The sequence below is a fragment of the Netta rufina genome (genome assembly GCF_964035555.1).
Source record: "Netta rufina genome assembly, chromosome: Z".
Lineage (NCBI taxonomy): Eukaryota > Metazoa > Chordata > Aves > Anseriformes > Anatidae > Netta > Netta rufina.
In genome coordinates this window covers 73,114,038-73,132,578 of record NC_140126.1, presented here as the reverse complement: position 1 = coordinate 73,132,578, position 18,541 = coordinate 73,114,038, and positions in this window count along the sequence as shown.

Sequence of the window (18,541 nt, the reverse complement as noted above, 5' to 3'; positions counted from 1 at the left end):
TACTCAAAGCAGAAGCTTTTAAAAGCACAAATTTTACATATTTGTACCAGTTTGAGATACTGCAAATTGATTATATCTGGAGTTTTGAAATAAGATAATGTTTTTGTTTATAAGGGGTCAGTAAGGTTTTGCAAAAAAAAAAAAGAAAAAAAAAAAAAAAAAGAAAAAAAGCCAACATGATAACCACAGCAAGCCAGATGATTAGAAAAGACTGTTTTCACATGGGAATGACATGCAGTTTAATAAAAGCAGCTAAAAGAGTCCACAAAAATAGGATTTGTTTCAGAGTTGAACCCTGTCTTTCTGAAAAATAGGCTTATGATCCAATGCATAAGAACAAGCACAATTATTTCTGAACATTTCAATTGTGTTTTTATTATGTATAAATCGTTGATGGAGTGAATAATTAATTAATGAGAAAACCCTATTTTCTTCTTAAATTAAAGATGCCTGAGAAGTATTGTGTTACCTTTGAGTAGCTTTACTGAGTTATTTTTAAACTCTTAGGCTGTTTGCTAAGCAGTATATAGCATCTACTCAGGGCAGTTGTATAAATGAACTGCTGGACAGAAAAATTATAAACTTTAGCAGCTTGACTTTACATTAGCTTTTGAAATGTTACTGTCTTAATGAAAGAATATTAGAATATTTAGATTTCTTAGCTATTTACACATCACAAGAAATAAAAATTGGAAAAAACTGATTAAGTCTTAAAACAAGATTATGAAATAAAATCTGAAATCAGCTATTAAGGTTTAGAAGAGAAAAATACATTTCCTTGCATCTCATATGTACATGTATCTAAAATACATCTGCTTTTTAAACTGTCAGTGGGAAAAAAAAAAAAAAAAAAAAAAAAAAAGTATTGCTAGCCCTGAATTATTTCGTTAATCCTCCTTAGAGTTAGCAGAAAAAAGTATTGAAATATGTTTTTTTCTCTAAATCTGCAGTGGTCTAGGTGGAAGATGTTTACCTATATCTGCCAGTGTCAGAGATAAACATGCACTGTGCATGGTGCCTAGGATTTTCAGAGCTGCCTAAAGTACTAGGTCCTCCCTAAATGCCAATTTGAGGGAATTTGGATTCCTGATGCAAACTCATTTTGGATGCAGCAATTCTTGGTGCTCATCTTCGGATACCTTAATGCAACCAGTTTTTCAGAGAGTGGGTGCTCAAGGCTTTCTGAAAATTTACTCCATTTATGGTGTCTCAAGCTGGATATCCAAAAAACAGAGGTCACTGATAAAAAGAAGAAAACAAAAATAAAAATCTAGGTCTGAAGTAATCTCTTAGGCGGTTTTGAAGTTCTCTATCCAGTGTTGGTTCTACCACTTAAAAATGTAGAACTCTTTTCCTACTCTACACTTACTGACTATGAAGATTTCAGAGGACCAATATTTGTATTTTGCAAAGTTTTTTAGCTGCCCATTTTTTCCATTATCTAAATGAGATATAATGGTATTATCCAAGTAGAACACAACTGGTAGGCTTTTGTGAACAGTTTAGTTATTTTCCCATGGACATGGCTATATAAATCTGATTCCCAATGTGGTGGTGGTCCTTTTTTAAAAATCTGTGAACAAATGAGGAACGGTGCATGGTAGGATTGGAGTGTAGAGGTACCATGGTAGGAGTACAAGATGTACTGTACTGGAGTTCATTCCCATTAAGCTCAGAGACAACTCTTCATCTCTTCAGTCACTGACAGTATGAGTATTCGCTCATACTACACAGATGAACCAATCTTGGTGCCAAACCACCCCCTCCCCTTTTTTGTTCAAGTTGGAAGTTGGATTTTTTTGGAAATCTATTGCTTAGATGTAAATTGAGAGTTATTATAGGCCAGGATGTAATTTTTACATATTTTTAAAATCAGTGTCCATTTCACACATTTTCTCAAGCCATTCAGAATATTTTCCAAACACTTGGGAGAAAAATAACCAGGAAGAAAGTAGAAATAAAAATATATATATATTTGTGCAGGAGAAAGAATAGGGTGTGCAGACTGTACTGTGACCAATAAGAATACATGTTGTCCCCTGTCCAACCATCAGAAGTACAGAAAAAGAGGTAGACAGTATTTCTGGAGCTTGGATAGGGAAGTTGTGGGATGGGAAAGGCCATAGGGAATATCCCAGAATGGTTGTTACCCCAGCTAGATCCAGACTTGCTGTAAAGTGGGAAGCCCTTTATGCAGCTGGCTCTAACCTCCCCAGATATCTGCTAGATCTGGAGGAGTCTGCATGGTTTTCCTACTGCACAGCAGTTAAGAGATCCTCAAGGAATTTTTTTTCTTTTTCTTTATCCTTTTTTTTTTTTTTTTTTTTTTTTTTACCTCTCCAGGGAAACCCTTTACAGGGTTTTGCCCAGACACATTTTTCTTGCAGGATTGGGGATTATTATGTGCCTGCATAAAAATGTAGTCCTCCAACCCACTCGTGGGGCTGGCTAAAGTGCCCTCACTGCTAGACCAAAGGCACTGCAGGAAAGGCGAATTCAGCCTTTCATCAACTTTGCAACATGCTGGGGATGGCTGGTCAGGTCCTAAATCACAGCAATCTCAGGCTTGCTCTTGCTTATGCTTTCTGCGCCCGCATCTCGGGGCTGCCGCTGTGACAGCCCGGGCGTAGCGCATTGCCCTGCTCAGTGCATCACCCGTGCTGGTGGCTGAGGGGGCTTCGTAACACCCACATGTCCCCTTGGCTCTGTGGATCTCCCCACGGCTCCAGCCTGGCAGCACGGTGAGGCAATGGCACAAGAAGGAACAAGTGGCCCTCGGCTGCCATGTGAGCACAAGTGGCAAAATGTTATCGCTCAGCTGTAGCTGCAAGTTCGCACTGAAGATAAATGCTTGCTAGGAATCAAATGCTCATGTAATGGAGTCTCACTTTGTGAATTTAAGTTTGTCATGTTACTTACAAAAAGCCCAGTAGTCTAACTTGGGATCAAGCTAGTTTTAGATCAGTATATTGATATGCAATATTATATATTATTATAACAGATAAAGTTAATGGGATAGTGTGATGAAAATATGTTTGTATGAAAAATATAATTAGCTCTAATGTAAGCAGGTTTAAAAAAAACATAAAAAGTGTATGATTACTTGTTAAATGGGCACAAATGGGCAAAAAGACATGAATTCTATTTATTTTTACAGCTACTGACTCCATTTCCTTTTATAATGTCAAATGTCAAATGTCAAATGTTTCTTATTTTTGAATAAGCTAGCTAGGTGCTTGGATAAAAATCTTAAAAAGCAGCTTAAGAACTGGATAAAAGTCTGTGCTGTTTTCTGTTGGTCAGAGAAAATTCTGTCATTAGAATCAATTCATGTTCTCTGTCGTTACCTTGTATTTCACAATGTATCTGTATTTTAATGCCCATGAATGACAACAATTAAATCATGTTGTTCTTTTCAATATGATGATTTCTTCTTATTGACTGGATGCTCTTCTACTTCTTTTCCAGCAAAGACAAAAAGGAATGGTAAAGATCAAAGTATGAAAATACTTTGACATAGTAAACATAGAAAACAAAGCAATTGTTTACAATGTCAAGGGGAAAAAAAATTGTTTATTATTGTCAAGGGGAAAAAAAAAAATAAGAGAGAAAGAGAAAAGGGAGAAAGAGAGAGAGAGAAAGAGAGTGAGAGAGAGAGACAGAGAGAGAGAGAGAGAGAGAGAAAGAAAGAAAGAAAGAAAGAAAGAAAGAAAGAAAGAAAGAAAGAAAGAAAGAAAGAAAGAAAGAAAGAAAGAAAGAAAAGAAAGAAAGAGAGAAAGAAAGAAAGACAAAAATCAACTACTCTGTGAAAAAGATTTACAATTAGAATAAAGAGAAACATATTCCAAAGGCTTTTGTTTGAAACATTTCTTTGAAACATTTTGAAAGTAGAAATACAAGTGCCAATTTATATTTTGTGTTTTCTCCCATCTTATAAAATAAAAATATATACAAGGAATATATATATTTTGTAACTTGGTTGGTATTATACTCTGCTTTTGCATTACTAGAAATTAGATATAGAATAACATACCTAGTTTTGGAATATTTATGAAATTTTTCTTCAATCCCATGACTTTAGAATTAAAAACAATAAAAAAATCTTTTGTAATGTGTCAAGAAAAGGATTTTTAATGTCAAGCAAAGAATCAGTTATTCAAAGCATAGAGACAGATTTTCGGCTTCTGTAATCCCACAATTTCCGCATTATTTTATTGATCTGTGCTGGAGATTTAACCCTAAAAGTTATATACAGTGCACTGTTTAGCTTAGAAACCAATCCTTAGAAACCAATCTTATAAAAACTTTCATTCTATCACCCATCCGTAAAAATTAAATGAAAAAGACCAAATTGAGTGATCCATTTTTCAGAATAAGGTAAACCTATAATAAAATTAATGCATGATTGAGATAATCATACTTGATTTTTTAAAACTTAGTTAAAACAATTTTTAAGTGGGTAACATTTTGATTTTACATTAGGCATAAAATTAAAACTGCCTTTGGTAGGAACAGTCCCTCACTAATTAGGATTTCCATTTATAGTGGCAGCTTCCATTGGATTACATCCCACTATTCAAAATAGGGATGCTGTCTTCATGTTTGGAAATGGCTGGATTTAAGACATGTGTTTGGTGGAACTGCCACAGAAATAGAAACGTCTGGATTTTCCCCTGAAGACTTACTAAATGAAGCAATAGGCTGACATTTTATTTAGCCATTCTCTCTTTTACACACAAAGGATATTAGTAGTTTTCTGTTAATTAAGGACAACAGCTTATTGTTCTTCTTGAAGATTTTAAGATGCTGGATCTTTCACATTAGCCATTTTCTCCTCTTTCCAGAAGCAGTGATGGAAGTTGAACAAGTACGCTACAGAGCAATAAAATTCCAACGTTAGGTAACTTATTATGTTAAAACAAAACAAAACAAAAAGACTTCTCCAGGTTTCAAATCAAAATACAAAATTAACAATTGAATAGTCTTAATTTTAAGAAAACTGTATGAACCAGTCATTGTTCGTAAAAGCATGGGTGAAATTATAAAAAGTAATTACTATCAAAAAATAATTACTTGTCTTCATATGCCATTAATAGTGAAATACACTTGAAAATAGGGTTGACACAAAGGGTTGTTTAAGAAAAAAGAAGGAAACAAAACAATAGTTCAGGTCCTTGTCCTCCACAATGCATTTGCCTTCCCTGTATTGTGCCCACTAATATCTAAGAAACAAGTTCAAACGTGTAATTTAAAAAACAAACAGACAAAACAAAACAAACAAACAAACAAACAAAAAAGCTCAAATTGAAATAGATAAGAGTTTGGAAATAATTTCTTCTCTTTCTTTGCTAAGCCTCAAACTGGAAGCAGGAAATTCTCATTAGAAGTCTAATATTTTCCTCTTTTTGTTTGACAATGTCTCAATCTATAAAGCCACTACAGAGTAAAATGTGAAGTCCATCTTCAATGTTATGCCAGAGGCAAGCAATTGTTTGACTAATAACAACAGTCCTAACATAAGACTAAGCTAATGAATTATGCACTAGTGTATTTTCCAATGTGTCCAGTGTTGTTTGATAGATTTGTTATTTTTTAAAGTTTGGCAAACAAAATGAAAATGCTTTGATACTAGTTGAATAAGTTTTGTTTTTTACTCCTTATCAAAAAATGTATTGCAAGGCATTTCAGCTTCTTAATTTCTATGCTGTTTTTCACCGTATTCACATACAAAACATCCTTTGCCTTCTAGTTAACTTCATTCTGATTGCTTCAACAGGAGAAAATTAAGTACGTGATTGTCTTTTATGTGGAAAAACATCAGATTTCAAAAATCTTAAGATCATAAGCTCCAACTCAAACAAAGAGTAGAGAAATGAACAAGTCTTCATTTCAAGAGAACTGACTTTTGAACCAGTGGCTGGTTCTTACTGTGGTAAACTTCTGAATCCCAATTCAAAATTAATTTATATTCCATGGTACCAAACATGAAGCAGCAGTGACTATTCTCTCTCTTGTCAAGGATTTTTTTTTTTTTTTTTTTCGAGTTTTTAGTTTTTCATTACTGCTCCTGATCTGGAGATTTTTACTTTTCATTTTGCTCTGATTGCCTGTAAATAAGGCAAGCAACCTTCTTATCTCCTGCGTAATAACCCAATAAGGCATTTTACTAAGGTTTTCTGAGCAAATATCAGAGACACAGACACTCACTTGCACACCAGGGTGTCCTATGTGCACAGGGTCAACTTTATTTATGTTACTGATGGTCTCTAGTGGATGAAATACTTAAGCTGCTCGTTTGACCCTACTTAGCCTGTCCTTGAACTTGAAGATCTGCAAGATAAAAGTTTCTAAATTTGTGAATGTAACTAAAATAGCAACATTTTCTTTAGTTCAATGGCAGTGCTGTAAATGCAGGCTAAGGTCAGAGCTACATATGGCTGCATGTACATTAAAAAAATAATCAACACTATTAATTGAAGACAGCTCTGAATTTTTGAAGTGTATCTTCTGATCATCTGCACTTCTTGCACTTTGGCTTGTTTTGCAGAACAATTCTAATGTGCATGAATTTGGTTGCCTTCAGAGGAAACTAAATTGGAAGCTCAAGCTGAGGTAGACAACAAATGCAGCCCGGTCCAAAGGGGTATGTAAGGGTTTGATCCAACCCTCTGTCATTCAGACATCTTCAAACCACATAAGTGGAGTGGACAGTGGGCTCAGGGACCAGGCCAAATCCCGACCCAATGAAAAATACTATATATCCCACATTGTACAGAGGTAGGAATCTCAGCACTAACTGCTTTAATCTGCTGAACCACTCCTGTTGTATTGAATTATTTGCCAACTCAGACAAAGCACAGATGGAGTGCTGTAGCCACAGCGAAAACAGCCCAGAGATATTCCATAACATTGCTGCTTCCCAGCTACCAGGAGCAATGGATGCAGCACACTTGTAATGCAGATCTCCTTTAGCTCCTCATGAAGTCCATAAGGCTGCTATCATATCTAGCTGCTATCATATCTAGTTTATGGATGATTTTGGATTTACATGCATATTTCTACATATGAGTGCTTTGCATTCAGAAATTAATAGTATTTTCTCTTATCAACTTCATGAAAAGAACAAATTTAATATGCACTGTTGTCTTTGAGCTTTGTGTCCAGCTGGAGGTGCGTGTGGATCTTCCATTCTCCTCAAGGTCCAGTAGAAGGGATGGAGTGTCTGAAGTGTTAGTGAAGGGATGAAGTGTCTGGCAGGGGTAGGACTGGTGAGCTGTCAGACTGTAAAAATGGACAGGTTCCCAAACTAGCTAGGCAGCTTCAAAAAGTACATTTTAACACTATTTGTGCACAGCCTCTCAAAACAACACTACAAAAATAAGATTGGAAAGTAGCTTCCAGGCTCATCAGACTGTGTCCCCACCAGACAGTGAGTGCTGAACTGCAATTGTACTGTTTCCATCAGGTTGTTACATTCTAACCAGCTCCAAAAGATCCAGGTAATATTTCCATTTGTTATGCAGAACTAATAATAAATTTCTTTGTTTAGGTATCAATGCAGCACATTATTAGCATGCACTGAGTGTTCCTTGTAGAAAGCCAGTTAAAATAAGATTTTATGCTGTTACTGACTGCAATCAAGTATAGCTGAGCTCTACTGCTTCAGCTTGTCTCAAGGGAGGTTCCTGGGATACTTGGTTCTGAAAAATACAGTACTCAGCACAAAACTAGTGACCACAGCACTTTTAACTTTTCATTTCATTTCTCTACTTCTTCCCTCTGCAGTGACACATTCACCTTTATGACACCAAGGGGTGACATCCTAATGCACAAGAACAGCCTCAGTTAGAAAACAGAGCTATGAAAAGGTTTTCAACACCCATATTCTCTAAAAGATAATTATCATAAAATGACAGCATCAAGGATTACACCAGGAAAGACTGTCTTTCTGGCACTGAAAATACAATCTTCAAGGCTTAATACTTCCAGGAAATTTGCGTTCAAGAATTTCTGAAGATGGCTTATAAATCTTGATCTCCTGTGATGAATATGTATATATCCCTTGTGTATACCCCTTAAAACAGAATTGCCCTACAAAAGAAACACAGTATGGTTCTTTAAGATGGTTCTCAAATGTGTTATAAAACTGAAAATCTTAATTAATACTTAAAAAGATGTCAATTTTTCCTCTGCATTTTTCAACACCTAAGTTTTGTCGCTGATTCAGAGCACAAATGAACTTGGTTGTGTTTCAGTTCTGTGGTATATTCTTCAAGAGGCCTTTCACAAGTAGTTGTAAACTGCAGTAGCAATGCAGTAATCTGCTGTGCGAGATTAACTGTACATGGAAATCAATCAAGCTTTTTAGAGCGAATTTGGTATTTCTCACAGACTCACAGATTTTCAAGTAATACCTATAATAGCGGTGATTTCAGAAACACTGAGGATCAATATAATTAATAGTGCCAGTTTGTGATTGGATTGTCTTAATTTCTAAAATGCTTTAATGCCTCTGATATATATATATATATGTAAGTCCCATGTGACTCTCCGTTCCTAGTTCCTCAGCTGTTAGCTTAACATTACATTAAATATTATTAATTATATAGCATATGTGTAATGTTAAACTAACAGCTGAGGAACTAGGAAGGAAGAGTCACAAATTCATCTAGGCACTTCTGCAGTGTGCTCTGCCCTGGGTAAGTGCCCATCATGGGATAGGATTCACCAAAACACACTCTAATTGGGAAACACAGTCCCCCAGTACCCACAGCCTGTTCCTGAACTGCAAAATGCATCACAGCGTGCAAACCAAACTGAGGAAACCATCCATAGAAGCCCTTCCCATGGGTTTATGCCACGCCAGGATGGATGTGCAGCCCACATCACCACCACAGATGTTCCAGGCATGTTGGGGATAATTTCAGTGCCAAATGGGTCACTGACATGCTGTGTATCCATGTGCTAAGCTTCAGCATGCTCCTTGGAGGCACCCTGGTGATCACCTTGACACTGAGCTGGGTTTTCCTTACCCCCATGAGTGCTAGGAGAATAACCAGTCACTTGACAGGATGCTAAGATGTGACTTAATCCTTTTCATTTTCTTCTAAAAATGTCACATCAGGAAAAAGGGAGCAAACAGACAGATGGACACGGGGTTGTGTACACATGCAAACATGTTGGCAGTGCTAGCATTCTCACCCTGGCTGCTCAGCCCCATTGAAAAGCCTTGTTTAAAACTTCTCCAAGGTTTCAGTTTAAGTCAGGGCTGTGTTTTATTGACCTTGGACATTGTTGACCAGTCATCAACAGCTAGACTTGATGATCTTGAAGGTCTTTTCCAACCTAGATAATCATACCATTCACAAAGACCCAGATGTGTGCTATAATGAAATCCCAGATACTTGCTTCTCTTTAGGACAGATGTGGTCTTCCCCAGCAGCACTTTCAGTTTATTCTAGAAAGAAAATTTCTTCTCCTTCTGCATCTTCTGCATCTTTTTTTTTTTTTTTTTTTTGGCTGTTAGAAGATTCAAAACAGTTACAAGGTTGAGTTTCAGCTACCTTGATGAGTTTTTCCAGAGATGAGCAAAATCTCTATCTTGGTTCCGTAGATGGAAGCAGACTTCAGGGTAAGTGTTAGTAGAGCCCTCTCTCCACACTTTCTGAATATCGTTATTTGATTATGGAAGGTTGAAGACGAGGCCTTGAGAAGAGCATTAATGCCAGAAAAGACCTCTGAGTATATGTCCAGACTAATTAATTATATGATGCTGGCACTGTGCTCAGAGACACTGGTAATTTCTGATCACCACCTTGGCCCCCTAAGCAAGCCAAAAGTCTGGCTTGCACTCCCAGATTTACTGTTGTCTAAGTAGACCGAGTGTTGCAGCAGTGAAGTTGTGGTAGACAAGGACATGGCCTGCCAGTCACCCAAAACACAGCTGGTATGGTTTAGGTGGCAGCTTGTTCTGCTTCTGGCGGGTGCCAGCACAAACACCAGCTCTGTGAATCAACCTGAAGTCAGAAGGACAAGAAAAAACAACGTGCTATTGATAGGAACTGTCTAAAACATTGTAAACCATTCCAGTTAGAAAATGCATGGAAGGAAAGTAGAAAAGCAAAGCAAAAATAGATTGTGTGGTCTTATGCCTTATGTGCTTGTCAATCTTCACCCACTGCACACAGGAACATACAGGACTTCCCTTGTTGTAGCTGCTGCCAGGCCAGCACCTTTCTGATGAGTGCAGCCACACACATTTCAGCCACCCATCAGCACATGAGCTGCCCAGAGTTATATTTCAGAAGAGATTGGGAAAGATTGCACCCCACGAAGCTGTGATTTACAGGTACACAATAACACTAGGGACAAAATGTACATGTCAGCATGAAGACAATGTCACAGCTGCTTAGTAATTCATACATAATCTTGCATTGTCTTTTAAACTTCATTTCCATTACAAATGAGGCAATCATTTCAGCACAACTTTGAAGCAGAAATCCATCTATGCCATACCCCAAACCACAAACACTTTTACAAAAGTCTTTGCCCAAACTATATTTAGCAAAACAAAAAAATTATATCTAGGAAATGTTACTTATATTTATGAGTAAGAACTCTGAGAGCAAGAAACTGAGCAGCACTGCTAAACATTTATATCATGCTACGGATTAAAAGTCCATGTTAATAAATCCAGCACTTTTCCCAAGTGCAAAGTAATGGTTTATTAATCAGAAATCTTCAGTAAGAATTTGATGCAACAATTAGTCATAAAGCCATAACGTTTATTCTGCTGTTTAAAGATTCCCTGCCCATTTGGTAAATCCCCATTCATAATCATTAACAATGCAAAACAGTATGTATGTTTATTGTTTCTGCCTCTGAAGCTGATCTAACTCACTGAGCAAAGAAACCAAGCTCAGCATTTCAGGACAAGGACTCTGAAGTATCTCAGCCGCAAAGCACAGGAGCAAGTGGTCAACCAGCACGGAGAAGTCAGCAGAGCCTGCAGGATCCTGCTTTTATGGCTGGACATAGCAGGCCATAGCTCAGGGAGGTAGCAGCCACAGCCCCTCCAACCCCTTCTCTGCACATATTTGCTTTTATGGCCAGCAGGATATCTTCTCTTTGGTCAGACTTCTCCTGTGAAACTTTAATTTTCTGTCTTTTTCCAGGAAACGTGATAAGGGACATTGTTTCATTTTTGGCTATGGCTTAAGTGCAGCTTCACAGGCTGCATTGAAAAAGTAAAAAGAAACCTCCAGATAATGTAAAAGGCATTGCCTTAGTTTGGGACAACATTATGAATATCCAAGTATGTAAGTAGCTCTTAGAGAATACAGATAAGGAGAGATGCTGCAAGGCTTGCTAACAGCAGCTAATCAGCTAATTACACAAAGCAATTGAGACCTGACTGGTAGTAGATATGCTGATCTGCAGTTTCCTAATAGGAAGTCTAAACAAGATATCTGTGAAGTAGTACTTACCTATAGATTAGTACAAACATAGACTTGGGAGAGAAACTGGTGTCGCCCAACCTTCCCCACGCATCCAAATTCTGCACAATTTAGAGAAATGTACTAGACTGCTAGAAACCAACACTCTCCATCTGGTTAAGCTGTGTTTCTCACTACACTTTCTTCTATAGTTCTTCTTTCTTTAATTCTTTAAGGTATTGTTATTAATAAGATTTTATGAATTATACAGTATTTAAATCCAAGTTGCAGATGACCAAAGAGACAAAGTTGTTTGGCCAACATTTCATGGCCTTGCCATGAGCCCACACCGTACGACCACCAGCAAAATACCAAAGTAGTAGCTTCAACTGTAACAGTGATGGCTGGGTAGGAAGAGATGCCTTTACTCATCACTTTCTCAGACACTTAGTGAGGATATGGTAAGTCTTTGGAAGGCTGTCTGCAGTGCCACCATATGTACTGCACATGCTTCATGAATGCAGAAAAATTAAAAGTCTCCTTTCATAACAAAGGCAAAATCCACTCTTTTGAAAGAATGTCTGGGTTCACTTTTGGGCTGAAATGTATTAGCTTTGCATTCATAACTTCAAAGGTGGTTCAATATTCTCAAGTGACAAATTATAGGACACAAGGAAATGGCCTCAATTTGCATGAGGTGAGGTTTAGATCGGATCTCAGGAAGGATTTCTTCACAAAAAGAGTGGTTAGGCACTGGGACAGGCTGCCCAGGGAAGTGGTGGAGTCACCATCCTTGGAGGTATTTAAGAGACGTGTGGATGTGGTGCCTGCGGAAATGGTTTTGTGGTGGACTTGGTCATGTCAGGTTGATGGTTGGACTTCATCTTAACGGTCTATTCCAGCCTAAGTGATTTTAGGATTCTGTGATTCTATGAAATTCACTTTAAGCACATGGCCAAGCAGTTGCACCACTCCTCCAGCCCAGGAAGCCAAAGCTGTCCCCAGAGCTGCTGTCCGGACACCACACTGCTGGTATGTGTCCACAGGCAAGAAATCAAGGTCAAGTCAGGGCAAGGAGGTCAGCTGGGATCGCTTCCCAGCCTCTGTGGCACTTGGGGATGTCTCTGTTGATAATTATGAGGGTTAACCTAACCCAGCAAAGGAAAACCAGGGACATGTCAATTCAGGACTCAGTTCAGTACCATTCCCCCAGCACCGAATTTAGACCTGTTTGGATTTTTTCCTTTGCTGGGTTAGGAGGGCAGAGCATTGCCAGAGCTGTTTCAGCTGTAAGAAACCAGGCAAATCCAATCCCCTGATCCTCTTACAAAGGACCTCTTTATTTTTGAAAAAGTATATGATCCTTTATACACTCCCTTTGTGTCTGTCATAGTATGCATTTTTTTTTTTTTCCTTAGATACAGTATCCTTTCACTATTCTTCTGCTTTTCAGTGAGGAGGTAGAAAAGGACAGCAAGCTTATTTACTGTGCCCTCCCAAGGCAGCAAAGCATTTCCTCCTCTCCTTTTCCTGAGGTTGGTGAGTAACAGAGACACTTTGTGAAGATGCAGTTTAAAACTTCAGGGGTTTCTGTAGGGCCGTTTGTTCGGCTCTAAACCCACGATATATGCCAAGCCCACGACATCATGGTCAGAGCCAGCGATTTAATGGAAATTGTTTTCAGTTTTTATTTCCTACCACAGGCTTTCTGAGGCACTCTCAGAATTTTCCTTTCAGGTTAAACTAAAGCTGTTCTGTATAAACATTTTTCTAAGGGTGTGAAGGGGGAATCACCTTCCACACCTGGCCCAACAAAAATGTTGGAAAAAATGATACATTTTTGGTAGTCCATTTTAGACATGTGGACAAGGACAGTCTTTGACTGTATTTTACTTACTTGCTGGCTGGCACCCACTTCAGTCTTTGCCAAAAATAAAAATACAGAAATTATTATATTTTTTAGAAGCTAAAGGATAAAATATTTCCCCAATCCTTGTATTTTCTTTTCCAAATTCAAACGTATGGCTGTCTATAAAAGTACGATTCCTGCTCAGGAAGTCAGATCTAGACATGAGTAAAACATTGCCCCAATCAGTTACAAGAAAGATGCCGTATTGGTGATGTTTCCACACTGGACAAATAAAACAGGCAGGTTCTGCAATGTGCTACAGCAGGCAGGGAGTCCTTGTTGCCTGTCTCTCTGTTTTCTCAGAAATGTGGGGTTGGGAGAGCGATATCAGTAGGGGCCAAGGCTCCAGCGGGTACAGTTCCCAGAAAGGGAGGAGAAAGCAGAGGCCAGCTCAGCACACATTCTGCTTGGGGTGTGGGAGCTTGACATTTCTGTCTCTGTACTTAACTCCTAACCTGCCTCTCCTTTTAGTTTCTCTGCATTTGCACCGTTACATCATGTTTCAGCCAGGGCTTGCTCTGAAACCCGTCCAGATGAGCAAGAAAAAGACTCAGGTCCCAGGAGACCTCAATAAATTACTGTGAGTCCTTCAGAGCAAGGTCACTACAGAGCTCAGCACTCTGACACTCTCCAAAACGTGCTGGAAACATTATTCTGCTCTTTTGTTTAAACAAGGTTTGGGAAGGAAAGCTCAATAATCAGGGTTACCAGATAACACCACAGATGTAAATGACTGGTGCCACCTCCCAGGGTAACTTCGAAGCCCTGTATTTGCCATTCGGCTTGTTACCCTGATCGCTGATTTTCTTCTGAATTGCTGTCAGAATCTGTAGCCAGAATGTAAATTTGCTGAGACACATTTTCCTGTCAGACCCATCTGACAGAGCAAGGATACAATCCTCCGACCTTCCTGAAAGACAGCAGAGTCTCAGTTGCTGCTCTGCTCTGTCTGAGCTACTAGACCCACGGTACATGTTACATTTAGTTAGAGGGAGAGGGAGAGACACGTGGTGGGGCTAAGGAATAAAACAAAGAATGAAAACTGAGTCAAGATGTGCCATTTAATTCCCAAACTTCATTTATTGGCTTAATTTATATTTGAACTCACATAGCTATAACTCTATGACAGTTTGTGCTCATAATGAGTTTAGATCAGTATTTAAGAACCTCACTTCAAATATATTTGAAACTCCTGTTACATTAGCTTTATATTGAATTAGTGACTAATATAAAAAGTAATTACAATGAAAACTTGGCAGTACAAAATCATAGTTTCAAGGCGAATTTAAAAAAAAAAAAAAAGCCTGTTTGTTCTTCACTTGCTCCACAAAAGAATAAATATTATGTCAAACAAATCCTGAAGTATTGTCTTAATCAGATTGAGACTGATCGGTTTGATGTTTGATGGATTTTGTCTTTTGCAGAAAGTCTTCTTAAGTTTAAATTAATTTCCTAGCCTTTAAATCAAGACCAGATGTCTTTTGAACAATAACCCTACATTTCAGTTATTGGGAAAGAATTAGAAGTCACTGGAGGAATTTTATGTTATCATGGAGTCCAAACTGTATATGAAAGTTAATGGCAATGGTCCCTCCTGGAAAAAATAAAATAAAATAAAATAAAATAAAATAAAATAAAATAAAATAAAATAAAATAAAATAAAATAAAATAAAATAAAATAAAATAAAATAAAATAAAATAAAATAAAATAAAATAAAATAAAATAAAATAAAATAAAATAAAATAAAATAAAATAGCCCAGTAGACCTCATGCCATTTATGAGGGCAGTAGGCATTTCTCATTAGACTTCTTTCTGTCCAGCACTGAGTTCTTCCAACCAAGCCAAGTGCCTGCAAGGCCAAGGGAAAAACAGAACAGATACCTGCCAGCATTGAGCCAGAAGAAAAGTCACTGGTGAAAAGTCACTGTGACAGACTGCACACAGGGAAAGTCAGCCTGACTGGAGCAGACAGTGAAACTCCATTATTGTCACAAAAGTGACAAAAATCAGGCCAAATTCATCCACAAGGAATTCATGCTGCCACACCTAGTGAAGGCAATTTGTGAATCTGTATTTCTTTGCAACAGCATTTCTATCTACATTGCAGCTATACAGTTGTACAGAGAAAACTGAGCTAGTGCTGTTTGAAAACAAAAAGTGAGACCAAGGTGGGATATGGGTCAGGCTTACATACCAGCATTTTAAAATTAAAATGCTTTTTTTTTTTTATTTCTGTTTTCAGGAATAATTGATCTTTTTCAAGCTCAAAATTGCTCATCTCCCCTGCTCCACCACCACTACCATTAAAAATAAAATAAAATAAAATAAAATAAAATAAAATAAAATAAAATAAAATAAAATAAAATAAAATAAAATAAAATAAAATAAAATAAAATAAAATAAAATAAAATAAAATAATTTTTTTAAAAAAAAGAGAGATTAAAAAGATTCCCACAGCTCCTCCAGTTCTTTAAGGAAGTACATGTTTACTTCAAGCTCCCCCTGATTGCATCTCCAGGCTTGCTGTCTGAATTTTTTTCACAGTATTGAAATCACCAAACCAACTGCATACACACTTTTGTCTGTCCTGTTTGTGGCAATGTTTCTTATTGCTGAACTGGAGAGCACCAATGCTCCAGGCTACACAGCAGTTGAGCAACTCCTACCCCTCTGCCAAAGAAAAGAGGGAGGAAAGGAAGGGACGGCAGAGTGCATTTCACAGCACAGCGAGCACCGTGGATGTACCCTAGCAGCTAATTTTACAAGGTCCATTTGTCATGGACTTTTCCTTAAGCTAGTGATTTAATCAGTTTTACCAGATTAGGTGCAGCTGCAGAGACAAATAATTTTTCTGCTGATATTCAAGGGAGCATTTTCCTGCACAAGGGGGATACCATTGTGAAGAAACCCCACCCACTGTAGCTGCGTCCAGCACACCCTCATGCCTCGCACCCTGCTAATAAAGCAAATCCCATTGCCTTTGTGAACTGAGCCATGCCCTCCCAAAGTGCTGCGTGTCCTCTGGGATTCCCCACCCAGTGCTCACTCACACAGTCTTGCACAACATCTCATTGTACGGGACAGTCAGGCCCTGGCATTGCTTTTGACATGCATCTGCCTGGCCAGCTTCCCCTTATTCCAGGCTGAGTGAAAAAAAAAAAAAAAAAAAAAGCACAAGTAAAACAAAACCTAGGCCAAACAAGCCATCACAACATGTCTACAGTTTGCCTAGTGACAACATCCTTAAAGGCAAATTCAGCACCCTGAAGCAGCTTTCTTGTCCAGATGTGTGTTGGTCCCCAGGGAACTGGGTACAGGTGCTTCCCGCTTTCTGGTCTGTCTTCAGTTCTCTGAAGGATGTTCCTCCTGCCCTTCCCGATAACCTGGACCCTCAGGCCCAGTTGCCTTAAAACCTCTATGTCCAGTGCCTGCTCTGCTGGCTGAACCATCCCTTTTCTGGTTCCCCAGGCCCCCACAGGCAGTATGTTCTTGCAGGCTACCCTAGCTATATCTCCAGTGCAGTCTTGTGAAGGCTCCAAGTACATGCAGCATACTTGGGTTAGGAAAACAGCATTGAAACTTGTGCTAATTCAGATTTACCTTATACAGAACAGTGCAAATCCTCTAAATATTATTGTTCTAATACAGTGTAAGCAGCCTTGAACACAAACCGTAGCAAAACATATCAGTGCACAGCACAATCATGTATGTTAGCTGTAAGCATTAAAGACCAAGGTCACAGCTGAACCTCAAATGATTCACTGCACTGTGTATGTGACTCAGTCTTCATTGGCATCTGTGTTTGGCAGAATAGTGCTTTGGCTCAGTAGATTATTTAATGAAAAAGGACAGTGGCAAGTTGTCTCAGAGACTGCTCATAACAAACAAAATGTGTGTGCGTGTGTGGGGGGGGAGCATATGTGACAATTTTTCACATCATTTGGTTAAAAGCCACAGAACAGTTAATTCTGAAGTGACAGCTGCTAAGATTACCACCACCAAAAATGCAGCAATATTCAGAAATTGGATACCTATCAAAGAAAGATAGCAAAGATCACCTTCTTGTGAAAGAACACTTGCTGCCTTGAAAACACAGAAAGTCCCTATTACTCATACTGTCAAAACAAGTGCTTGAAAGTAGCTAATCTTGTGTCAAATGCACTGCTCAACAAAATAAAGAAGAAATAATTCTTGATCAACACACCATCAGGAGTTTAGGAGATAAAGCAACCACCTTCCTGGGAGCAGTGGAACCTCTATTTTAAAAGTTACTGGTCTGTGTTGTGCTACCAGCACTGCTAAGAAGGCCCACAAAGACGCAGTAAATTTGCTCAACAAAACTTAATTCAGGACTTTCAAAGTAGAACATGATGTTTCTTTTAATCAAAAGTAATTCATTCTGTCTTGTTTCACCCACTCGTTTCCTCATCTGGACAAAAATGGATGTGTCCAGCTGTTTTCGCCAGTGTTACTGACATGCAACATCGACAACAAGGGACACCAGCTTCCCATCACATCTCCAAGGTTTGTCTTGATGGCAGCAAGCAAGCTTGTATGTAAGTCTTTAAGCTCCTTAGGAGTCAACAGTCATTACTCTTACCTCAGTGTCAAGGTTAGTGCTTTACTTACCACTCTCCTCAGGATTTGATTTCATATGGCTAAATAGTTCCTGAAAGCCACACAGTCCCAAGACCCGTAGGTGTTTTATGGTCATGGGTTTGAAGTGACTCGAGGCACTTTCCTAGCCAGCCAGCTCATCTCTCCCAAAATAAAGACACAGAGATTCAGAAAGTTTTTTTCACAATGTTTCCCAGCTTTAATTGAAAGGATATTTCCTTCTATGACAGAGTGACGCGTTGGGTGGATGAGGGAAAGGCTGTGGATGTGGTCTACCTTGACTTCAGCAAGGCTTTTGACACCGTCTCCCACAGCATTCTCCTCAAGAAACTGGCTGCTCTTGGCTTGGACTGGCGCACACTTCGTTGGGTTAGAAACTGGCTGGATAGCCGGGCCCAAAGAGTCGTGGTGAATGGAGCCAAGTCCAGTTGGAGGCCAGTCACTAGTGGCGTCCCCCAGGGCTCGGTGCTGGGGCCGGTCCTCTTTAATATCTTCATCGATGATCTGGATGAGAGCATCGAGTGCACCCTCAGTAAGTTCGCAGATGACACCAAGTTAGGTGTGTGTGTCGATCTGCT